This window comes from Euphorbia lathyris, chromosome 6 (assembly GCF_963576675.1).
Source record: "Euphorbia lathyris chromosome 6, ddEupLath1.1, whole genome shotgun sequence".
In the NCBI taxonomy this organism is placed as follows: domain Eukaryota; kingdom Viridiplantae; phylum Streptophyta; class Magnoliopsida; order Malpighiales; family Euphorbiaceae; genus Euphorbia; species Euphorbia lathyris.
Window position 1 is genome coordinate 54464910 of NC_088915.1, and position 26874 is coordinate 54491783.

General features: G+C 36.1%; 1 non-coding gene across 1 annotated transcript; it reads right to left on the reverse strand.

Annotated features, from left to right (window-relative positions):
• Window positions 1-24945: 24945 nt before the first annotated feature.
• LOC136234307 (small nucleolar RNA R71) lies at window positions 24946-25052 on the reverse strand. Its single transcript, XR_010691197.1, has one exon. It is a non-coding gene; the product is annotated as a small nucleolar RNA R71 (small nucleolar RNA).
• Between the last annotated feature and the right edge of the window lie 1822 nt (window positions 25053-26874).

Below are 26874 nucleotides of genomic sequence, written 5' to 3' on the forward strand. Positions count from 1 at the left end.
AAGACAGATCTCGGATAATGTGATACTCATCCAGAATAGCAGGAAAAACAGAGTGATTCTGAAGCTTGACCTGGAAAAAGTTTATGACCGTATAAACTGGAACTTTCTGAAAGACACCCTGCTTCTACTGGGGATTCCACAAAACTTACTCTCAATCATCATGACCCGTGTCACCTCTCTGTTTATGCATGTCCTTTGGAATAGGGAGAAGGGGGAACGCTTCTACCCGTCATGAGGTCTAAGTCAAGGTGATCCGTTTTCCCCCTATTTGTTTGTTCTTTGCATCGAACGACTAAGCCACCTTATTATGGATGCGGTTGAGCAAGGAGAATGGAAGGCTATCACCCTTTCGAAGAATGGGCCTAAAATTTCTCACTGTTTTTTGCCGACGATATTGTTCTAAGGGCGGAGGCTTCCATGGAGCAGGCTCGAGTGATAAAGAGGGTACTCAACTACTTCTGCGATGGCTCAGGTCAGAATGTTAACCTTAGGAAATCTTGTTGCTATTTTTTTGATAGCGTTAACACCCATATCCAGGATCAGATCACGGGGGAACTGGGAATAAACAACACTACAAACTTGGGAAAGTACCTTGGTGTCTGAATTGTCCACGACAGGATAAACAGGCATTCATTTAATCACGTAATTGATAGAGTTCGAAATTGACTAGCTGGCTGGAAGGCAAAAATCCTATCGGCTGCAGGAAGAACGACATTGGTCAAGTCCGTTCTGTCAGCCCTCCCAACCTACACTATGTAAATGACAGTTTTTTCGGTAAGTGCTTGTAATACCCTAGATAGAATCAGTATGAAGTTTATTTGGGGGAGCACCGATGAAGTAAGAAAGGTTCACCTGGTGAACTGGGATTTGGTTTGTCAAGCTCGTGACCGGGGGGGCTGGGCATTAGACAATCTCGTAAAGCTATCCTTGCGAATGTTGCAAAACTTAGCTGGAGAATGTTGATGGAACCTGAGTGCTATTGGGTCAAAATCCTAAAAGGCATCTATTCTGGTGAGAGGAAATGCTTCGAGATGTTTCGGAATAGAAGCCCGAGAAGTGGGAACTGGAGAAGTATAATGAAAGGGGCTACGGTCCTGAAGAAAGGGATAAGTCGGATAGTGAAAAATGGAAGGGATACTGAATTCTGGAATAAGAAATGGATCGGGGAGGCGTTACTAAATGATAAAGCGTTAATCCCGGTGCTGGAGGATAAGCAGCACAAAATCGTAGCAGAATATTGGCTAAGAGATCAAGGATGGGACTGGAATCAGCTTAAAATTCTTCTTCCTCACGAGGTAATGCTGCAACTCGCAGTAGTGGCACTTTTCTATGATGAAACCGAGACTGATAGCTGGTGTTGGAGGCTAAGGGACTCAGGATGGTTTACGGTTAAATCTGCGTATTCTTTACAAATTTCTAATGGAAGGGAAGCGGCAACTATGCTGAGGAGTGCAGATTGGAAAGAAATATAGGGAATGGCGGTGACGGAGAGGGTTCGAATGTTCATGTGGCTTGTCGGTCATGAGGCTGTGCTCACCCATGTCAACGGAACCTGACGACATCTAACCATGGATGAGAGTTGCCTTAGCTGCGTCGAATGCGAGACAATGATACACCTCCTTAGGGACTGCGCAGAAGCGAGGAGGTTCTGGAAGTTTTTTTTTCCGGTCAACAGACAAGTAGAGTTCTTCACACGGGATATTCAAATGTGGATGATGGAGAATATCATATCAAAGGAGCGTTGGAAGGGAAGTGAGTGGCCGATTGTGTTTGCAGTTAGCTGCTGGGCTCTTTGGAAATGGTGGAATGAACTGAACTTTGAGGGAATTACACACGAGTTCGGAAGGAAAATTAACAGCGTGATAAACCACCAAATTAAAGAGCTATTAGCAAGCCGTGGAACTCGAGAAGCGGATCGTAATGAGAACAGGCCGGTGACGGTAATGTGGAAGATGCCGATGGAGGATTGGCGGAAAATCAATAGCGACGGAGCTAGCCGTGGTGATCCGGGATGGCCCTCGTGTGGTGGCATTGCTCGGGATAGCCAGGGAAATTGGTTGGAAGGCTTTGCGTGTAATCTGGGGACCTGTACGGCCCTCCTAACAGAATTCTGGGGTTTGTATCACGGAATTGAGCTTGCGTGGAAAATGGGTTGGAAAAAAGTGGTGTTTGAAGTGGACTCCATGACAGTCGTGCAAATTATAAAAGAACAGGGCCAGAGGTAGCACAAGTATTACTGGATTATTGAGGCATGTAAAAAACGTTTGAGGAGGCATTGGGAAGTCACTGTTGTTCATACCCTTCGTGAGGGCAATAAAGCAGTAGATTGGTTGGCGAAATTCGCAGGATCGTTGAGTTTAGGATATTACGAGTGTGATAATCCCCCTGCATGCCTGATTGACTTCCTTCATGCAGACATTTTCGGCTCGGGAACTCTCAGAAGAACTCGAGTCTAAGTTTTTTTTGGTTTCTTATTTTTTGGGGTTTAGCGCCCTTCCTTCTAAGCAAAAAAAAAAACATATATTTTCTAAAAATTAATATAAGATTTAATAAAAATATGTAATATTATTACAATAAAATGAATAAGGGAACTGTCAATTTATATTGTAAATAATATTGGATATATTTATATATAGTTAATATGTATATGTTTTAATTAATCTAATTAAGATTTGATTTATTCTATCGTTTCAATAGAAAATTAAACTAATTTGGAATTAGATTTAATTTAATTGAAAATTGAATTTCTTTTCTCATATCCTATAGTGTCGCTCCCCTAATAGGATATTAGATATTTTATTTGTTAATTAGTCTTAATTAAATTCCTAGAATAATATTGAATATTATCTCATTTAATTAAAACTAAGTAATTATAATTTAAATAATAATAGGATTGTTATTTAATTCTAATTAAGTTATGAAAAATACAAATAGAAAAGGTTTAGAAATGTTAACCTAGTGGTAACTTATTTATTGTTTTCCTAACCTAAACAAAATAAGACATATATTCCTAGTCAATGAGGGTTCCATTGCTCCTATGAGTTACTTGAGGGGTGCTAACTTTCCTACTCACCTACTTTATATGGACGACGTTTTGGTGTTTATAAAGCTACCGTGTCAAATAGACATCCATTAGGGTTGCTTTTGCTTTATGTGATGCTCTTTCGAGGCAACTTATCAGTTGGGAAATATTGGGAGTTTACTTCAGTTATATACTTCTTCTAGGATGGTCTAAACACTGATTAGAGTGGTGGATATTCAGTTGTCTGTTGTCCTATTTAATTATTAGTCCCCTATTCTTTGATGTTCGGAGAAGCTCTTGTCTTCAACAACTTGTAGATAAAATTATGGATAAATTTACTTATTAGAAAGGTTTCTCATTATCAATGGTTGGTCGTTTTACTTTGATTACCTCAGTTCTCATAAGCTCTTTTGGTCACTCGTTCATCATTTATAAATGGCTTTTTGATCTTTAAAAAAAAATTTCAACGGGGCCTTCAAAATTTTCTTTGGACCTGTCGTATTTTGACTCTTAAGCTTATAATAGTTCATTGGGTTTTGATAGCCCCTGCTTCCCTTCTTTCCTCGCCATATCCATGATAGACAATCTGCGTTTTTTTTTTATAGAATTGGAGAAATCTGAGTTTTGGAAAGAATTGCAGAAATCTGAGTTTTTTAAATAATTGCAAAAATTTGTAGTCTCATGTCACCTTTTAAATAAATAATATCTCCAAATATATAAATTCATAAAATTTCTATAATTTGGAGTCTCCCGGTTAATCACAAATGTGACGTAAAGACTTACGTCTTTTATTCAGATAAATTTGAAGCTGACCTCCTTCGGGGGGGGGGGGGGGGGGGGGGGGGGGGGGGGGGAGGGGGAGGATTGTACCACATCATGATGCCAAATGAAGAGACCTTTAAACATGTAAGAATTACAATATGGGTTTTGATAGAATCGCAATATGTGGTTTTAAAGTCCGGGTTTGATAGAATTGCAAGCTGAGTTTTAATAGAATTGCAAGCTGAGTTTTGATAATGGAGAGTCTTATATCACATTTTAATTAAAAACTATCCCCCAAATATAGAAATTAATAACATTTCTATAATTTGGAGTATCCTGATTAATCACAACGTGACGTACACATCATAGTTATTAAAGGCGCATGGCGCACTAAGGCTCATGGGGTCCTGGAGCCTTGGCGCACGGCGATGGTGCGCGCCATAGCGAGGTAAGGCGCACTAACAAAAATAAAAATTATAAAACTATAAAACTAACATAAAAATGCAATGAATATTAAATCATGAAAATATCTTAAGCATAAATAAATTTTAAAATGCAAACTAAACCACATATTAGAAAACTTTAAAGTTGAATACTAATTCCTAAAGGTCTACTCCTAATCAAAACTCTCCAAATCCATCACTCCTTGTCATCACTATCACACTCCGCATTTAAAGCATCATCAAACTCATCCTCTTCATCATCATCAACAAACTCAGTTTCTTCTTCCTCCTCATCTCGAACAACTACATGGGATTTTCCTCGATCATTGGAAGATGATACTTTAGCCTTTTTTCCTACTCTTCTAGTGTTATGTGCACTCTCTTCAACTCCAGCAGCCTTACCAACTAAACCCCATGTTAGAGTATCATTTTCAAACATGAGATCATCTTCATCCTCGTTCGACCCCTTATCATCATCCAATTTACCCATCAACCACTCATTAGATTCATCTATATCATGTAAAGAAATAGGGTCAATGCTGTCATGTCCGTGTCTAAATTTCTAGAATTTATATCTTGATAATAATATATATTATAATTATTGGATGTGTAAAGTTAATTTGGTGCTATAGGAAAAGTTTGAATTTAATTCGATGGTGTTATGTGTAAAATAAAAGTTTAGAGTAATTTTTAAAAATTATAGAAAGATGGAAGATTAAATATGATATTTTATAAATTTGGATATATATCATCCAAATTCATCGAGAACCATCGTCATCCTCATCTTCTGTTTTTTTTTTTCTATTAATTTATCAGTTTTTTCTGAACCGTTTCTCCACCGTTTCTTTGATTTACGGAGATTCGACCGTCCGAATCACTTGAAATTAAAACCATAGCATCCTTATACATAGATCTAAGTCCTAATCGAAGAGTTTTTGAGTTTCGGCAATATTTGGAGGGAAACGTCTTAGACAGGATTTAGAGGAGAATTGAACGGGTGTATTTTAGCCAAGGTAAGTAACTATTAACTATATTTTGAGTTTTATGTATATAGATAAATATATATCAAAGATTTTGCAGAAATTGATATTTTAAGGTTATGCAGGAATTTTGTAAAATTAGAGTTTTTCACGATTTTGCTTTTTATTGTGAAATTATGGTTCAAATGAAGCTATTGACTATGCTTCTATGTGAATTTCAGATTTTACTTGATTATGTTGATTTAAGGCTTAATTTGGTTGATTTACATATATACATATATGTTTTTGATTTCAATGTATATCTATATTGAATAAAATGAATTTGATGATTTCTTACCAATTGTTTTTGGGATTGAGAAATCTGTTGCGGTTATTGTTGTTATTATTTTGGATTGAAGTCCAAATATGATTTTTATGATACAAAAGGGCTAATTGAAGTCAAATGATTTATGTTTATGAAATAGTTTGGAATTTGATTGTGAAAGGAAATTTGAGTACGTTATGATTTTATGATTTTATATCCATCAAGAGTTATCCGGATCAGTGGTTTTATATTTGAAGACCATGTGCAGTGAGGGACATGGCCTGTGTATACAGTCTGAAGACCTATTGGGTATGACAGCGAAGTGTTGTGTAAGACCATATGCGATAGGCAATGTTAAGAGACGTCTCGACTATATATGTGGTTATTGATTGATACTTAAGGGGAGAAACTCGAGGATGGATACAATGTTTTAAGTTCATTGGATTATGTTTTCGGCTATGATTGATTTTGATATAAGGTTTTACGTTTGATTGAATACGAGTTGGTTTGATAAAACACTTATTTATGAATTGGTTTGATGAAACATTTGTTTTGATTCGTTTTGATAAGATGCATCATATATATAAAGTTATATGAACTTAAGTTTTGAGTATATTTTATAAGGTTTTGATTAAATCCCTTTATAAATGTATATATATATATATATATATATATATATATATATATATATATATATATATATATATAGCTATGTTAAGTAAAGTTGGTTTTTATAGCTGCTAGTTTCTTACTGAGATTTCTGTCTCACCGTTTTTAAATGTTTTAATGTTTTTAGGTGAGAAAGTACATGATATAGAGAAGGTTACCGACCGATTAGGCGGGATTTGGAAGTTGGCTGCTTGTTGTTAGAATTATGGTTAGAACTTTGGTACTTCAATTGTAATATAATGGAGTTGGTAAATATATGCTGAGGTCCTCGAATGACTAATGTAGTAGGAATATGAATTAGTTTAGAATATATATTGATTATGATCTTTCTATTTCACGCCCGATGCCGATTGAGATCGTCTAGGGTCGGGTGTGACAAATGCGGTCACGAGCATCATGTAGTCGCTTAAGTGCTCTATTATACTTCACAAACACCAAATCATTTAGCCGCTTTTGGGAAAGTCTATTCCTTTTTTTTTTGTGAACCTGAAATACAAAATATACAGTCTTATTTACATAAAAAAACATCAGAAACAGAAATTAAGGATGAAAAAATTACATAAGACACTTACATGTTCAAATATGCTGCAGTTACGCTCACAGCCGGATGCACTACAAGTGAGAATGAGTACCTTCACAGCAAACTCAGCCAAATTTGGAGCCGAAGAACTATAACATATAATGTTTGTTATATATAAACCTAAAAATGTATAATAAAAGAATCTAGTTTGTTAAATGAGTTTATAGTGTTAGACCAGTTATGTAAAATTCCTTTAAACTTAACTCATCACCGATTACAAATAGGGTTGTAAATGAGCCGAGCCGCTCATAAGCGGCTTGGTGATCGGCTCGATAAAAGCTCGGCTCGACTCGGTTCGATTTATAAATGAGTCGCTCGTTAACATGATTTACTGGCTCGGTTCGTAAACGAGCCGAGCTTGAGCAGACCAAAGCTCGGCTCGAAAGCTCGTGAGCAGGCTCGATTAGAACATTTATGAACAAATTTTAGTTTTGTAGAAAACTATATAGTTTTATGTTAATTCATAATATTTAAACTTAATATTATTTCATTTTGTTATTAGATGAGTTTGTTCACAAACATAGTAAATGAGTAATAGACGAACTATTTGTAAGCTTCTTGTTTATTTATTCACGAAATTTGTTTGTGAGTTTGTTTATATACACAATTAAAGAGTTATTTGCAAGCAAACTTCATCAATATAATTAACAATTTACTCACAAACAATTCATGGTTAGATAATTTTCTTAATGAACCAAGTCCAAAAGAGGATTTTTGGCTCGAAACAAGCTCGAAGCTCGGCTCGTTAATTTTATAGCAAGCTCGGCTCAGGCTCGAGCTCATTAATTTTATAGCGAGCCGAGCTTGAACAGGACAAAGCTCGGCTCGATTACAGCCGTAATTACAAATACACCATATTTAGTAAAATTTCAGTTTCTTTTAAAAAAGAAAAATGTTGAATTTAGTTTTTACTGTTAGGAAACCATTAAAAAATGGGTTGACCAGCCCAAACCAACCCAACCCTGTGTTATGTAACCTCTGGTTTCTTCCTAATTCTTGCTTTTCACCTTTGCATTTATCTTTTCTTTCAACCCCCAAATCAATATCTTAATATTTGGAAAGGTGATTGTAGTTAGGAGTGCCTTAATTCCCATCATAAGGTTAAATACAATTTATTCTACTTGTTCATCTTTCTGCTTTGCCTTCCTCGTTTCAGCTGTTGCCAAAGCCAGTTTCTATAAATGGAGCAATATATAAATGTAGTACTCTAAATGTATCTTTTTTTTCCTTTTCACGCAACAAGAAAACATAGCTAAAAGCAAATAAGGAAACAACCCCATAAATTCAAGCAATAAAAGAAAAAGGTAGTCTTGCATAAGTTTCCATTACTAAACAGATCAGCCAAAGAACATAACTTTGAGTTAAAATTAAATGCCCAGTACTACAAAAACTCTATCCCCCAAATTCCCAAAAAAATAAAACATGAATTAGTGTAATTACAGAGAGGGATGAGTTCAGAAGTGGCAGCCACAACAGAGAAAGAAGAAACTGACGGTAGCAACCAAAACAATGGCTTCCAAAACAGACATGATCTTGAAAACCAAATTATCAAGAAAAGACAGCTGAAAGTTCACCCTTTTCCACTTAAAAGCAGAACCCAGAAACTTCAATCTGTATCTCCATGCTTCCTTTATTTTCAATTTCCTTAAGAACCACATCTTCATCTTCCTCCTCTTGCTCATGCTCACACTGTTTCTGCTAATTCCTTCTTCAGCTTGCATTTTTTTTTTTTTAATTCAGAAGACCTCTTTTTTTTTTTTGGGTGTGATGTGAAGAAGAAAGGGGAATTAGGTAGGAGTTATATGGGGATGGAAAAGGGAAGGCTTTTTTTCTTTTCTTAATAAAAGCGGATGGAAGGAAGCTGGGATTTGATTTGTACGGCTTTTAAGGGTATTTTTGGTAATTCAATAGACAGAGCGTGATGAATAAATCAAACTGCTCCGCGTTTTGATAGGTCCAAATCAAAGAAGGTGGCGTATCTCTGTTTGATCGTGGCGTAGGAGTGGAACTTTTTAAATAATTCACCAACTCTGACATTTTTCTGTAATTTTCTAATTTACCCTTTTGTTAGTTTAAATAATCACTCTCGTCTTAATCTTTAGTCCTTTACATTATTAGACAATTATAAATTTATCCCAAATATATAGAAAATAGTAAAATTTATTCTCCACATTTTGAGGGTCTCATTTTTATGAGGTTTATTAGGCGGGTCTAAAATTACTCTATTTAACATTATTTGAGCTCGTAATAATAAAATTTTACAACTTCTTACTTTAATGGTATATGATATCGTTTTAAAAATTACTCTCTCTATTTCATTTTATTAGATGTTTTGAAGGATTTTACACAAATTAAAAAACGTATTAATAAAACTAACAATTACTAAATTATCCTTTAATTAATTCTAATTTACATTTATTATTGAATTAATTGCGTTTTAATTTTTCTCCTACTAAGATTTTTAATCTTTCTCTCTCTCCTGGTGGTTCACGTCAACTTAATATACTCCATAAAGAACAATTAAAAAAATTACTTAGAAACTAAAATTACAATGAATTAGAGTTGGAAATGAAAAGTGTCAACAAAAGGTGTTATTTGAAAACTAAAATTGCATTTAAGAAGAGGCATTCAACGGCAAAATGGGGATAATGGGCATAAAAGAAAAAAAATGGATAAAATTGTATTGGTATTGTAAAACGTCTATTAATTTGAAAAATACAAAACACCCTAAAACGTCTAATAATATGGAACGGATGGAGTAGTTAGATATGTGGATCAATAAAGTGCATTGTATAAAAGGTGTAATCCACCTGGACACGTATCCCAATTAAAAGGATGGATTCGAAATACACGCTATTAATCCCTAAGAAATATCATTATATACGAAAAAAAGGGAAAACATGCACAAAAGTGTAGAGAATTAATTATGAGCCAATCAGATGTTAATACGTGGAGAAATACTCATGTGGTAAGTATCTTTCACTCTGCTTTCAAGTCTTATTTACTCTCTTCTCACTAAAACATTGGTTTAAATATTGAAAAAGGGATGACATACACCGAACTCTCTCTAACTGTTATTGATTCTCATCGGGTGATTCCAATTCAACTTACTTATAATATTTTATGGAATCGTAGGACATCCATATATATTACACTCTAAAAAATATGTTAGAGGTAAAATTTAAATCTTATCCTTAATATTTAGTTTTAAAGTTAAGAATTCATATATTTTTGGCTATATTAAAATGGACAAAATAAATAAAAAAGTTCATCCAGAATAGAATACATTTCAAATATAAAGATCAGTCTAAATTTCTTTCAATTTAAAAAACATGACTTGTCTACTTTTTTTTTTTCCCAATAATCTTGAACAGTAATTAATGAATTGAGTCGAAATATGAAAAGTTATAATATATGAATTCGTTTTTATTATATGTGAGTGTGTTCAGGTTTGTTTCCTACTCCACTTGGTCTATATAGAAAAGGTCAAGGCAAGTAAATAACTTGGACAACAAGAAGATTCCATTTAATTTAATAATAAATTGTTTGTTTCTGCTTCAAGAAGGTTTTGTTGTTCTTATCAAAAAAAAAAAAAAAAAAAGAAGGTTTTGTTGACTAATATTTTTCAATTATTTTAGGCGTTGAATTTTGGAATATAAATATACATCTGTCACTTTTTCACTTAATATTTCAATTAGAATTTATAAGTCTCTGTTAAAAGAAAAAGAAAGTAGAAAAAGAAGAGACTTGAATTTACATAAAGGATAGGTGAGAATCTCTAGCTTCTTCAAATGCCCAATCATTAAAATACAATTTTCAACTTTAATTATAAGTTTCCCTATCCCCCAACCTGGATTTATGCTTTTCCACCACCTATACCATATTCTCCAAACCAATTTTATGGAATTTCTTAGCTAAATATGTTTCTTCCAAAATAAAATTAGTGTATTTATAAATAGAGATATTTGAGTTAGTTCTTGGAAGACATGGTCGGATATCTTAAACAACCTTGTAGAGGGTTCGGATATGGATTCGTAAGCAGCTCCAAAATCTTCCCGATCTAGATATCATACATCCGACCAGGTTCAATACGATATCATCTTGAATCCTTTAGAAGCCGAGAGTTTGGAATTCGAAAGTGGTTGGTATTAATGATTGTAGGACATGGACTCAAATGGTGTATCTTTAAAAAAATGTTAGTGAACACAAAAAAAATATATATATATGATACAGGTGGAGTCCTCCTATTGGAATAAAACGACCTCCCAATAGGAATATGACACCCTAAATAATAGAGGCCTCAACAACCTATAAATAGAGGTTTTAAATGAATCTTTCAAGTATGCTCAAAACTCTAGCCTTCATTACTTTTTCACTATTTCTAGTAGCGATATTAACTTAAGCATTAGAGTGCTTACACCGGACAACCGACACCTCACTTGTTTGGTAGGATTTCACTTAGACGGTTGAGAACTTTGAAATCATATAGATCGGATATCTCTTACGATTTATCATTGGATGCAGTGAATGTGGAGCTAAGGCGTTGATACAAGTCCATTAGCTCTAGTGACGGCAAGCGTGGGCGATGAATCTAGAAAATGTTGGTTCCGTGTAATGCAATAGGATTAGTTCCAAGGGGGGGGATAGGAACTAATGTAACTTTTTCGCTTAATTATGCTGACTTAATTTGATTCTTTAAATAACTTCACTCAGTTTTGGTCAGCAAGGCTGAGCGCGATGCAAGACAGCTTTAGTCAGAGGCTGACTAGAACTGTTTCACTTGTGAGTTGGAAAATAACACTTAAGGTCAGCTTCCAACTCAGCACTCTGATTACTCAGCATCGGTTTATACAAATTATATACCGAGTAATTCAAGCAAGCAACACATACACATATATATATATATATATATATATATCAAGAGAAGGGTTAGAGATTACTCAGCAGTCTTATCCTGGTTCGGCCTCACCGCATACGTCTAGTCCCCAGAATCCTTCCGGGCTTTTTCAATCCACTACTGAGCTCTTTAAAGGTAGAGCACAAACCGTTTACAAAGCAATTGAGTATGCAAGAGTATCGCCCTCTATTAGTCTACTCAATCCTACTGAGCGCTATAACCAAACACTCAGATTTTCTCTACCGCTGAGTACTAAAACCGAGTACTCAGCACCACTCTCTCAATCTTTACAATTGATACAAGTTTGTTCTTTCTAGATGAAGAACACTTTAGATGAATACAAATTCACTCTAGACTTTTACACAAAGATTGGATTTGGGTGTAAGAAATTGCTTTTTCTAATCAGACAGCTTCTCTTTTGGATTTTCACTCTTGTGATGATTTTCTTTTCTGTCTGTACTTGCTTTTTCTTTTTGTAAATCGGCAAAGGATCCAAGTGATGAACTTGTCCTTTTATAGTAGAGTCTGATGCTTCAATCATTTGAATTCGGACATATCCGTTGAATTCAAACGGTCTTCTTGCGTCATTCATTGGTCAGCATACAGATTTGCAGGCCAATCTTGACGTCTGAAATTAACAGTCGTCAGGCTTGCCAGTTTCATCTTCTTGCGCCTGGTTTCGTCTTCTAGCGCTAGATTTGTCTTTTTGCAAAGCGCCAGGTGATCCATGCGTCTCGAAAAGGTCTCTTGGCGTAATTCTGAGGCTTCTAAATTGGTGCAGACCTTTGTCGGGCTTTGTCTTCTAGTTAACGGATCATTGGTGCTGTCTTGTCGAACACTCAGCTTGACTTAATTGACGTTGCCTTCGATCTTTATCTTTGACGAGGCTGAGTTACGTTCTACCCAGCTTCTTCGATCAGCTTCGTCTTCAAGAGTTTTGTTCTGAAGAAGACTTTTCTTCTATGATGCTGAGTTGTGTTCTACTCAGCTTCTGTGGCTCATGCTGACTTCATTCTGTCTTACTTTTTATTTCTGTTCTCATTTATAAATATACTCAACATTGAACAAACACATTATTACAATTAAATCAAAGCACTTAAATTTAATTGTCTTAATCATGGGATTAACTTTAAATAATTTTGTCAAATCAAAATCATGTGGAAAGGTGTTTCAACAGAAAATTCATCCAATAACCCCTTCAGAATAATAAATATGGACAAATTTCTAAGAGCAACTGGAAAGGATCATGAGTGGGGTCTAATTCCACTACCGAGAAGGATAGAAAACGTAGCTTCCGGTCAAATCTCAATGACTTGCCACCCTTGGCTGAGGAAATAGATAATGAGTTAGATCTTGGATCACCTCACGAGCTGGCTCGCCGTTCAGGCATCGATTATACTGCTGACGCAAGGTATGAGACCTCGAAACATAATTTTCATTTAACTAACATGGTACCTCCTCCTCACACAAACGCTTTAGTACTAACGGTGGTGGTAAAGGATTATACAGTCAAGCAAATTCTCATCGGCATATGGAGTTACGTGAATGTGATAACCCCGTGCTCCTCAAAAGATTGCAAATATATCATATGAGAGTAGATCTAGTAAGATCTCCACTGCTCAATCTCGTAGGGCATTCCATGCATGTATATGGGCAAGTGGTACAAGAGCCAATTTGGGGATGTAGGCACGGTTTGCAAAGGAACTATGAATTCACCATGGTGGATATGGTACTAGTATACAATATCATTATGGGGCGGCCTTTTTTGTTTGAATCTAGAGGCCTCATATTCGTGAGGAGCCCAGACTTACAAACTATGATAGATAATGGGTCAGCCATAGTGAAGGGAAACCAAAAAATGGCAAAAGAAGTACACACAACCTCGATACAAGTGCCGACAAATGAGTAGAGGAAAAGGATGAGTTCAGATTCAAATCAATTGGGGTAGTAGAAATGCTAACTATAGCCCTAGGTCGAGAGTTGTAGATCACAAAAGATTTACCCTTAGGTGTGAAGGAGGAGGTAAAGAAAATCCTGGCAGAAGAGGAGTAGATCGTTGCATGGCGCATCGAAGAGATGAAAGGGATAAGCCCGAGTGATATAACTCATAAGTTAAATATCGATTTGTTGGCCACGCCTATGGCCCAAAAAAAGAGGAATTATGTACCAAAAAGGGAGTGAACCATAAAAGATGAGGTTAATGAGTTGCTTGAGGCTGATTCTATAACCCATTTCATAAGAGATGTGGGCTACTATTCATGGGTGGAAAATTTGGTATCAGTCAAGAAATCAAGAAGTGCATGTAGAAAGTTGATCGATTTCATAGATTCGAACAAGGTGTGCCCCAAATATAGATACCCCCTACCCAACATAGATCATATGGTAGATTCAATAGCGGGGCACTAAGTATACTCGTGTACGGATGCTAAAATAGGTTACCATCGGGTCAAGACAAAATGAGAAGATGAGGTAAAGACTGCCTTCATAACACATTAAGCCACATATTACTGCAAGATTACGTCATTCGGTCTAAAAAATGTGGGGGCAACATACCAGAAATCGGTAAACAAAGTTTTTACAGACCAAATTGGTAGGAATGTGAAGGTATAAGTGGACGATATGGTTATCAAGAGCAAATGTGTCTCTGATCTTTCGAGAGATATGAGAGAGACCTTTGAAGTAATGAAGAAGTACAACCTCATGCTAAACTCGGAGAAATGCACATTTAAAGTGAGCTCGGGGAAATTCCTCGGTTATATGATTAACTAAAAGGGGATTAAGGCTAACCCTGAAGAGGTAAAACCAGTGCTGGATATGATCATTAGTTTCATGTAGAGTTTTTGAGCAAAATATCCTTAGGCTAGACCATTATATGAGGTTTCATTTTCTTCCTATACCTTGAATCTGGAATATAAACATCTCCTCGAGAGCTTTGTAGGTTTTGATATGTTTCGATATTCATTAATTCCTTTCAAGAAGTTTGTATTTCATCATCATTTAAGGTGTGCCCATTAAAAATTAGAACTTGAATTAGATCTTTTGAGGCATCCAACTCTTCTTTCGATTTCCTCAACTCTTTCATTACCTCATTGACACTATAGAATTTGTCGAGCATTAGTTTTTAAACAATAATAAAAAAATTAAACATGTAATCTAGAAGTGCAGTTTTTACAAACCTTAGATTGGCGGTTTAAACTAAAAAACAATAAGATGCATCAAAATTGCAAATGTGTACTATTTAAGCGAATACGCGTGCATCGAGTAATACGAAAAAAAACATAACACAAAATTAGCAAGCATAATCTGATAGTTAAAGGAAAGGGATTAGCATAAAAATATTCCAGATTTTCCTACACAAATTAGATGAAAACATTTAAGGTGGGAAATAAGAGAAATCTATTAAACTCCAGAACAACCATATTAAACTTAAGATAAATCTAGTTAGTTTATACAAACCCTAGATTAACAATTTTAAATGCAATGATAAAAAATAACAGAGACCCTAATATGACAAACAGAGACCCTAAGATGACAAGACACAGAATAATGAAACAAACAAACCTAACAAACTAGAGAAGACACCTCTTTTTCTCTTTATCATCTACCCTAATTTTTCTTCTCCATGAAAAACGTATTCTGGAATTATTAGAAGGTTCGTGTGTGTGTGTGTGTATGGAATGAGAATTGAAATGGTAGAAGTTGGAAGGTCTCGTGAGTGTATATTGAAATGAAAATGTAACAAATACTGATGCGAAATTTAAGAGATTTCAATTTCTAATAAAAGGAGGGAAAAACATATTCCACGAAACTAAATAACCCTTTTGTAATGGGCTAAACTAAAAACTATTACAAACAATTGAATAATTGTAATGAGCTTATTATAAACCAATCATTACAAAAAAAATCTTTTTGTGAGAAGCTCTTCCTAAACTCATCACAAACAGTCCACTGAGTGTGATTTGATCGTAATATTTATAAGGAATTTAATATATATATATATATGTTTTTCATAATTGACCTCAATTGAGCCCATTACATTTTGGGAGGCATATATAATAATTTTTTCTTAAGGAAATTACACGGAAAAACAACTCTCAATTCTTTTCTACATTTAACCATCTTCTATTTTACTCTTTTATCATCATGTTATAATTCTTAATTTAAAATATCAGAATCTTTTGAAGTAATTTTAGTTTTGTCAAAACTACAGTTAATAGAAATTAAATTACTTATTTTATTATTAACTAAAGGTTATTTTCCAAATTGATATATTCAGATACCCACTATCCCCATCCCTCTTCTCTTTTTCATCTTTGTCCCTGCGTCTTTAATTTATTTTCCTTCTTGGTTCTAGTTTTTCAATTTTCCTATGTATGCAACTAACTTTCAATTCATAACAATTTTGAAGGTTTTTACAGTTTCCTTCTGCGGAAGGTATGCTTCCCCAAAACCTATTTTCTTCCATTGTCACTCTGGTCAAGTTACCGAAGGAAGAAGGAATGGATCCGGAAAATCTGTTATAATTCAAATGTAAACCTTTTTCTGCGGGAACATTTCGAGTTTAAAGGTTACCTTCAAATCGAGAAGCCCAAGTTAATAAGTTTTTCAATCTCAACAGAAATGTTACCATGAATTTGATTCTCTCGGATGTTAATATTTTTAACTGGGTTGAAATTTCCTATATATCCAGTAAGTTCTCCATCAAATCATTTCTTTCTAGACCCAAAACTCTAAAATAATACAATTAGATAGAGAAATTAAGAAATTCAGTCCACCAATTTTTCCAAATCAAATCGTTTTGTTTTTGTTCAGGCAACTTTCAAAATAAAACTTTAAAATGAACTGCTAATGTCGGGTTTAAAATGAAACTTTAAAATCAACTGAAATAGTAAGGATGGAAGAAAGATTAAAACAGCAAGGATGGAAGAAGAATTGGTTAGTTACAGTTTCATTTATGCCTAATCACGAAATCAACTTTAATATGAATTCAATGTTCTTTCTGCTTTTGGAGTCATTGATTCAAGACTCAATTCTTGAATATAGTAATGATTTAATAGAGTTTTAAAAAAGAGTGATAAAATTGAAGACCATTGAAGAATAGATTTATGAATTTGGCCAAAGGAAAAATGCAGAGAATAATCTGATGTGAAAAGTTCTTTCATTTTTTTTTTCAAAGTAAAAGCTGTTTTTGGTTTTTCATTGTTATAAATATTTAAAATATTAAAATAATAATTATCCCCTACTTTAGAGGGATGTGTCAAAATCTGATCAAAAGTTATATAGATATAAAATAATTTGACATAGTTGTATTATTGTTTACCAACATGAGTAGTTTGTAATAAGTAAAGTTATTCTTGACTTTTATGTAACTTACCCTTTTTTCTTCGGTAATAACTTGGTTTGTAATTTTCATATAAGATTATTATATTACAAGTGTCTATGAAGTAAAATTGTTTTAAGGAAATTTTATGGAAGCTCATTCTAATTAACTTATTAATGCAGGTCTCTCCTCAATCATCCAATATGATCTTTTTAAGGCTAATGGCGGATTGGCATTGCTTCCATGTGCCTTAAAAAAGATGGTGTGAGCTTCTAAAAGTCCCTTTGGTGCTTGACATAAGGTAGAAAAAGGATCAAAGAGGAGCAAGGATCGATGATCCCACTCTGATGTCTTAGTCAACTGAAGGAAATTAATAGTGAAAAGTATATAGCTGAAATAAGCAAGAAGAGTGTTACTTTTCAGTATATTGTGTACCTTTTATTTATAGGAGTATTGGACTATGCACCCTATATGAGTTAGAGCTCCACGTGGTAGTTACTAAATGGAAGAAAACTATTGTCAACCTTAAACGGTTTGTACCGACCTTAATTATGGTCCTATAAATCAAGGCGCAATGCCCGGGTATGAATGTGTGTGTGACCCTGGGTCTTTTTTTTACTAGTCCAAATGGCATCTTGAGGTTACTACATTTGAGAAGGTAATTCCTCATTGGACCATGTGTAATATAATTAATTGTGTATGATATTAGATGTCCCCCCTAGGAATTCTTAGACCGAGGTTCTTAAGGACTTCATTGTAGCATGCTACCAAATGGTGGACCTCTAAAATGAAGTTTTGGCTTTTACGCAACCAAAGGTCATCTTCAGTTTAACCGTGCGATGAAAGTATGTGTGTGGGTCTTTTAGTGTGTGTTGCACATGCTTCAATTAAAGTAGGTAGGTTAATCTGGTAACGTTGATCTTTAGAGATTGGCCCCAAAGCTCTTCTTCGGTCTTCATTGTGATCTTGGTAATAAGATTTGGCGTAGTTCTGTTTAGCAAACTTCTTATGTATCAGAGATCTTGATTCTTTGGAGTAATCTAGATGACATATTTGAGGTGGACTTCTGGGGGAAGGAGAGTATACTATTTAGATCTTCCCCTATGATGACCTCTAGATGGAGTCCTTGAATGACGGTACCTTCGAAAGTGATGGTTGTGCTCATTTCCTCTAGGTCTTCCCCTTGTTCCTTTTTGTTGAGAATCTAGGGACCACTCCCTTTTGTGGGAAACTTTGGACGATGTGGTATCTGATAGAGAAAGCAAAAGAGTCCTGCCTATCCGGGTACTTGTTGGTTTCCCTTACCTCTTTCAATTCCTTTCCAATGGTTTCTATCTCAGTTGCGTATTCATACCTAAGAATATTCATTGACTCTTGGATAGAGCTCACATTGTATATGAGATGTTTAGTTATTTCGTTCATGAACTTTCTTTGTTCTGGGTCAAAAGAACCTAAACAGGATTCCATGTTGAGGCCAAACTCAGGAGTAATTTATAGAGGTTCGAGCGAGCTTTCATTTACGTCCAAAAGGACTATATTCCTTGGTGGTTCACAAGGTTGTTCAACTGAGTCATGGTTTTGATCATTCCAGTCCACGGTCACGACACCAATTTAATGTTTGATGATTTGTAGTGAGCTTCTAAAAGTTCTTTTAGTGTATAAGATAAGACAGAAAAAAGATCAAGGTGAGGCCAGGAATCGACGATCCCACTCAAATGCGTATGTCAGTTGAAGGAAAATAATATTGAAAAGTATATAGCTCAAATGAGCAAGAAGAATGCTACATTTTAGTGTACTATATGCCTTTCATTTGTAGGAGAATTGGACTGTGCGTTCTAAATGTGGTAGAGGCCCATATGACAACTACTGAATGGAGAAAACAAGTTGTCAACATGGAACGGTTTGTACTAGTCTTAATTATGGTCCTGTAAATCAAGGCACAATCTCTAGGTATGAATGTGCATGACCCTAAGTCTTTCTTAACTGGTCCACGTGTCATCTGATGGGTACTATTTAAGAAAGGAATTCCTTATTGGGCCATATATAATATAATTAATTGTGTATGATATCAGCAGAATTCCCGACTAAAAGCAACGTTTGGTAAATGTAAAATTATTTTTATTAAAAGCTGGCGAAAACTGGGAAAGTTAAAAACAACATTTTGGTAAATTAATTTTTTTTCCTTACAAATCGAAAAAACTGTAAAATTTGTTTTTAGGAGACGCTAAAAATGTAGCTTTTGGAAAACCAACTTTTGCAGCTGATAGGGGTATTTTACCCCTATCTTTTAGCGTGATTTACGGGTTAATTTTAGAAGAAATAAATAAGTTTAATTACAAAAATAGAGTGTTTTAATAAAATAACTAAATAAAAATAAATACCGTACTTTCGGTTAATTTTCCGTATTTTTTATTAATATTAGTAAATAAAATGTCAAGCTAACTCGGCTCCCGAGAATTGTATTTCAGGTACGAGCAAGAAGTGAAAATCCACCCATACACGCGAGGCACATCACTCCTCACGTGAGGCGTGAAACATTGGATCAGAAATAATTGACTTATCCGCAGGCACCACGTGGGATCTAGTCATCAACACGCGAGGCGTGTACCACCATACGCGGGGCGTGGAACATATGTCAGAAATGATTAGCCTAATCCTGAAAGTCAGACTGCATGGTCTCCCCGAGTCAACTATCCATACGCGGGACGTACCACCTTACACGTGGGGCATGTAAGGAAGTTCTTCAATGCAAAAAGCTCAGAGACACATTTACGCGGGGCATGCTTCAGCTACGCACGGTGTAAAGGACCCAATTCAAGCAATAAAAACTCAGAAACTCAAACACGCGAGGCGCATCCCAGTCTACGCGGGGCATGTTTGAGACAACAAGATCTGGAATTGGTCCACATGCAGGAGATTTCTGACGGAATGGGCAAACACGCGGGGCATTCCACACCCTACGCGAGGCGTATTATGGGATTTCTGCACAAAATCATGTTCCTCCATGCTTGCACCTTATGGAATTACAATTTTACCCCTAGCTTGATGTGTATAAATAAGAGTGACTAGCACTCATTTGGGACATCATATACACCATACATATCTTAGACACCTTGTAATTCTTGTCATTTGTAGTTTTAGATTTTGTTTTAGGCTTTATATAGCCAAACTCTTCCACCTTGAGAGCTTGTTCGTTGATTCCGGCATTCCATCAAAGTTCCGCTCCATTTCCGTGCACCAAGCTCGAAAGCTCCACCATCCAAGTCCTAAGAGACGGCTTTGAGTCCGGTTAGCTAGTTCCGAGGGTGGATTCTTCCCTTTTTACTTGCTAATTAGCTTGAACTCATCCTATGTACTAGGCTTGGTTGTAATTCATATTTACATTCTTCATATTTATAATCTATGATTCATAATCTTCTTTTCTATATATGTGTTGATGTTTGCTACTTGTTTTGATATTCATGATTGATTATTGTGTAGGAGAACGTGATTTCCGACGCTATTTGGGCTATCTTTAGGGATTCATATAGGTGTTGCCTTACCGAAAGTGACAAACCGGAAACCGTAGGAATTGACAACCCACGGAACTTACGGGCCCTAATTTCTGGTCCCAAGCATTAGACACGCCTTGACTAGGAACCACGTAGTCTAAGTACTTCACGGGTCGGTTACACTACACGTAGTCGTCTTTGCAAGAGCAAACCATCAACCGTATAAACATTAGAAGTCGTTATTTGTCATAGTTATAACTTATCGCATCCACATCACTTCATAGAGTTTTGTTATATAAATTCGCCTCACCCGTAGTTAGGAGTAGTTTGTAGTTGGTCCCCATATCAACCTCAAAGTATTCACCGCTTAAATAACGTATAAAACCGAGTCGTTTAATACTTGCAGCTATAAATCCCGCGGATTTGATACCCGGTCTTAACTGGATTATTACTTGATACGATGGGGTACACTTGCCCCTAAGTAGTGACGTCTAGTAAATATAGAGCATTTAGAAAGATCAATCCATAGTCGTAACGCACTTATCATAATATACATTTCATATTTACACCACTAGACGGCACACATCAAGTTTTTGGTGCCGTTGCCGGGGATTTATAATTTCTTGCAATATTAGACAAAAACGTTTTATTGTTAGTTTAAGCATTCTTTTTTTATAAATTGTTTATATATACTTTTGCTAACTTCATTCTTTCTTGTTGATATTATATTTCATTCTTTTTATGCATACCCGATCTCGAAGTTGCCCTCTCGTTCCTATTGATTTCGAAATTGAACGTACTCTTTGTAGGATTCAGAGAGAGAAAATGGCAAACCCGAACGCCGAGGTCAACCAGCCCGAAGGAAACCAAAGGCCGCATGTGAACAACATCCGCGGGGGCAACGACACACGTTCGATGATGGAGATCCTTGCTCCGCATCGCCCCCAAAACCGTAACGGAATTGTCGCCCCCACGATACCGGCCAACACATACGAGATAAAGACCGGCATGATCCAGCTGATACAACAATGCGGTCAATTCGGAGGGGAACTCCATGAGAACCCCAACAAACATCTCGATAAATTCCTTATGTGTGCCGACACCTCTCGGCAAAATGGTGTTCCCGTTGAGGCTGTGAGACTAAAGTTGTTTCCTTTTTCTTTAACAGGGAAGGCGTTGGAGTGGCTATACTCGTTGGAGGCGGGATCCATCACGTCATGGGAGGAGCTCGAGAAGGAGTTCCTTTCCTACTATTTGCCACCGTCCAAAACGGTCAAGTTACGGACTGATATCACGTCTTTTAGGCAACTGGAATGCGAGGCCCTTCATACAGCTTGGGCTAGGTTCCGGAAGTTGCTCCGAAACTTCCCCCACCATGACATCCCAAAGCACGACTTGGTAAGCACCTTTTACCACGGTTTAACCCCCACTAATCGTGCAACTGTTGATTCCGCTGCAGGTGGGGATCTATTTCGGAAGTCAGCGAGTGAGGCCTACGAGCTCATTCACGAGCTCGCGAGAAAAAGCGTGCAGTGGCAAGAGGATCGGCTTACCGGACCGTCGCAACATCAAATGTTCGCTGTGGAGAAAGAGGCTCCGAAAAGTTCCATAGTTGAGATGAATAAGAAACTTGACGCGTTAATAGCCCAGTTGAGCCTCAACAAAAGTGCACAGGTCCTGATGTGCAATCACTGTGGTGGAGACCACGACGGACTCAATTGCCAATCCGGTAGCCCTTTCGCCGGCGACATCGAGAGTGTAAGTTATATAGGAGGCAATCCAAGGTATAATCCTAATCCGAACTCATATCACCACCACAATAATAATAACAGCAGTTGGTGGCCTCGGTACCAACACCCGAACTTGTCATATGGCAATAATAATAACGTGTTGAGGCCCCCATCCAGCTTTGAGCAAGAATATCGGGAAAACGGGCTAGGGCAATCACAAGCCATGCCCGGTAATCGGAACGCTCCACCTCCCGACAATGTACATGGCCAATCGGTCATGTCTTTGTTGAAGGATATATTAACCCGTCTTTCCGATAGCGAGGTGTTTTGTAGGGATCTTAGCCGCCAAGTAGCCCATCTGAACCATCAGCAACAAGAAAGGCCACTAGGAACCCTCCCGGCGAACACCGAACAAAATCTGCGGGGCAAAAATCGGAAATCTAGACAGGCGATAACGCTCATGAATAGTGGAGGTTCGGACCCGTTGTTAAGCCCAAAATATACCTAAAATATCATTAACATTTACATCATTTTTATTACGAATTTGTGTTATTTATATCTGTTTAGATTACTTTTACTTTCGAATATCTTTCTTTCTTGCAAGGTACTTGAATATTTGGTAAAATCCAAATAGGAACGAAAAATGATCTAAAACAGAAGAAAACCCCTTCAAAAGGAGTCAAAGACGACGTAAATCGAAAGCACCAAGTCGAAGACACGAACGAAAGCGAAGAACAAAGGAAACCTGCCGGGCCGCGACAGAGGATCCCAGACCCGCGGCCGCGACACGCGCGGTACAACCAATTCTCCCCTTCGTCGGTCGCTCAGCTCAGTGCTACGTCATTCACGGCCGCGGATTACTATCCTCGGTAAGTGCAGAAATTCACCAAGAGCATTTAACACATGCTGAAAATCCAAGAAACGCGTTCGTTCAAGTGGATAAAGACGTCCTTTCACAACGGACACGACTCTTAACCAACGGATACATCACTTCAAACACAACCCTTCAACATCTATAAATAAAGAGTTGATGTTGAGAAAAAGTGTAATGAAATGTTATAATATAGATATAGAAATCAGAGCGTAGAACTTATGTCGAAGTTCTAAGTAAAAACATTTCGAGAGTTAGAAATTAGATTCTGTACAAAACAAGATGAGGTACACATATTGTTTATAGTTTAATTACAACTCAGTAGCGTTTAGACATTGTTCCAGTTTTAGTTTGCATCATGGTAGTGGCCGACCGAATCCCTATTACGAAGTTACAGCGAGAAGATTGAGTAAAGTGTTCGCCCCCGAGCCTGACAACCTCCTAGGAAACCCAAGGAAGCGGAACCGATCAAGCCCTTCACTTGCACGCCCTCGAAGAACTCGATGCTCCTTATTCTCTGTAAACTTGTATCAATTTACATTTCATCTAATAAAGTCCGTTCTATTCGACAAATCGTTATGCAACACTTATGGTAACCAATCCAATATAAGTGAGGCTGGTGTTTTCATTAATATGCACTTGAATTCAAAATCATTACAAGGAAACTTTGTTGACCACTTAGGCAAATTATCATCTCGAAAGAGTGTTAATTTGAGTAAGGGCAACTATCCCGAAAGGGTTTTGTCGCGTTCAAAGCCAATTAATTAGAGGTTCCGTCATTTATTTCATCATCATAATAATACAAAGTTTAAGTTGTTTTCTTTGCTTAATGCAAATGAACAAATTCATTCCTTTTTCTAATAAGTTCTAAATGTTCCTGTTTTGTAAAATTCATCTTTAAAATCAGAAGATCTTTCTAACAATCGATTTATTCTATATATATAATCTTATTCCAGCATTTTCAAATACTCAAAGTTTTCAAATTCAATCAAATAAATTTCCTAAATTCAATTAATCCAATTTTCACTTTTTATTTACATTTTATAAATCTAACAAGTTCGAAATTAAAGATTCAAAAATAAGTTTTTCGTTAAAAAACGTATCTCTGTGGGATCGATATTTTTATTACTACAAGCGAAACCGTGCACTTGCGGAAATCGCTCAACAAGTTTTTGGCGCCGTTGCCGGGGATACGCCAAAATTTTTGACAAAATTTTTATTTTTCGCATTTTATTTTCGAATCTAGGTTTATACATTATTTTTATACAACTTTTATATTTTATTTATTTTCAGTTTTATAACATATTTGCTTTCAATTTTGTTTTGAAGGTAGTTTGGCTCGTGTTACAATTTCAAGTTGATGCGCAGTTCACGAAATTCGGGCATGCCACCAGATCCTTTTGATCCAGAAATTGAAAGAACACTTAAGAAAAACAACAAAAACAACAAAAACAAAGACAAAACACCCTTAAAAACAAAAGTAGACCAGCCAGAAATTATGGCCGATCCACCGACACTTATGGATTACGCTAGGCCAGGAATGGCCGGTGTAACTAATAGTGTAGTTAGACCCCGTATAAACGCAAATCAATTTAAAATTAAGCCTGCTTTGCTTAATATGTTGCAAAACAACGTAACGTTTTACGGATTGCCTAATGAAAACCCTAATGCACATTTGACAAATTTTTTAGAAATTTGTGACACTTTTAAAATTACTGATGTAACAGCCGAAGCAATCAAACTTCGCCTCTTTCCTTTCACTTTGAAGGATAAGGCAAAAATTTGGTTAACTTCTATGCCTGCTGCAACATTTGAAACTTGGGACCAATTAGCCCAAGCATTTTTACAAAAATATTTTCCCTTAGCAAAAACCGCAAGAGTCATCAAAGAGTTGACATCTTTCACACAAAATGATAATGAAACTCTTTATGAAGCTTGGGAACGTTTTAAAGAACTTCAACGTTTATGCCCACACCACCAATTGCCAGATGCACTTTTAATGCAGACATTCTATAATGGATTAAATCCTACGACTAGAGGTTCATTAGATGCTATGTCTGGAGGGTTATTTATGAAAAAGACATCCGTCCAAGCAAGAGAACTTTTGGAGGAAATGGCAATCAACAGCAGTATGTGGCCCGCAGAGCGTGGACATATACCAACGGCGAAACCATCATCCTCATGTACATCATCGGTTAAAGGTATAATGAATCTTGATCCTGTAGCAATGTTACAAGCCCAATTTTCTGCCTTATCGCACAAAATTGATAAATTTATGGCACCATGCGATCCTAATGATCCGATCCAGAGAGACATTGACTACGAAGGTATGAATGAGATAGAACAGGTAAATTTTGTCCAAGGACAAAACCAAACTACTAATCCTTATTCTAATACTTATAATCCTGGATGGAGAAATCATCCTAACTTTAACTGGAAAGATGGTAATAATAATAATAATGCAAATTCTAATCAATATCGTATAAATAATTATCAAAATCAAACAAGAGATACGATTAGCACTTTATCTTTAAAAATCGACAAATTTATAGATGCTATGAATGGAAAGGTAAGTAATCAAGACGATGGTTTTAAACGGATCGAAAATAAATTCGATCAGCTTATCAAAAACTAATCATCTAGCATCCATAATTTGGAGGTTCAAATTGGACAACTTGCTAAATCAATTCCATCCCGCAAAGAGGGAAGTCTTCCCAGCCAAACGGAAGAAAATCCGAAAGAGCATGTTAAGGCTATCACTCTTCGATCGGGGAAAAACTACTTAGGTCCGGAAATGCCCGGAAATTCAACTTTACCTGGAAATGATTTACCAAAACCCAAAGAAGATACGTTAAAACAAAAAGATACACCAATTGACTCTAATCCGAAATCCTTTGTACCAAAGCCACCTTTTCCACACAGGGTCCGAAATAAGGACCATGATAAACAACTTTTATCATTTTTAGACAAACTTAAAAATTTGCATATAAATTTAACATTCATGGATGCAATTACGCAAATTCCTAATTATGGAAAATTCTTGAAAGATTTAATTTCAAAAAAGATTAGTTGGGAAGGAATTTCATCCATTTCACTTTCTGAAGAATGTAGTTCGATAGTATCAAGCAAATTACCGACTAAACTCAAAAATCCCGGATGCTTTATCATTCCGTGTACATTGGGAAATATGGAATTCCCAAGTTGTCTTTGTGATTTAGGAGCTAGTATAAACTTGATGCCATTGTCTATTTTTGAAAAATTAGGATTAGAAGAAGACATCAAGCGTACCAATATGGTTTTGCAATTAGCGGATCAATCCACTAAAAGACCATATGGTATAATTGAAGACATTTTGGTAAAAATTGACAAATTTATTTTTCCTACTGATTTTGTTATCTTAGATTTTGCTTATGATGCTAATTGTCCGCTAATCTTTGGTAGACCATTCATGAACACGGGACGTGCTCTAGTTGATGTGTCGGAAGGAAAAGTAGTTTTACGAATAGGTGACGATAAGATCGAGTTCGATATGAATCAAGCGATGAAATATCCTATGGAGGATTTCGCTTGTATGAAGCTTGATTTAATTGAAGAATGTGTTAATGACATTGTTCAAAGAGAAGAAATAATAGAACCTATAATGGGCGAAGAATTAGAAGATAAGGACCCAGAGCCTTTGATTCGAGAAGATGGACTAGTTCCGCCTTCAGTAATAGTTCCACCTAAATTAGAACTTAAAGAATTACCAAACCATTTGAGGTACAACAAAGAATATTGGGCTATTAAGGAACTTAACTTCGATTTA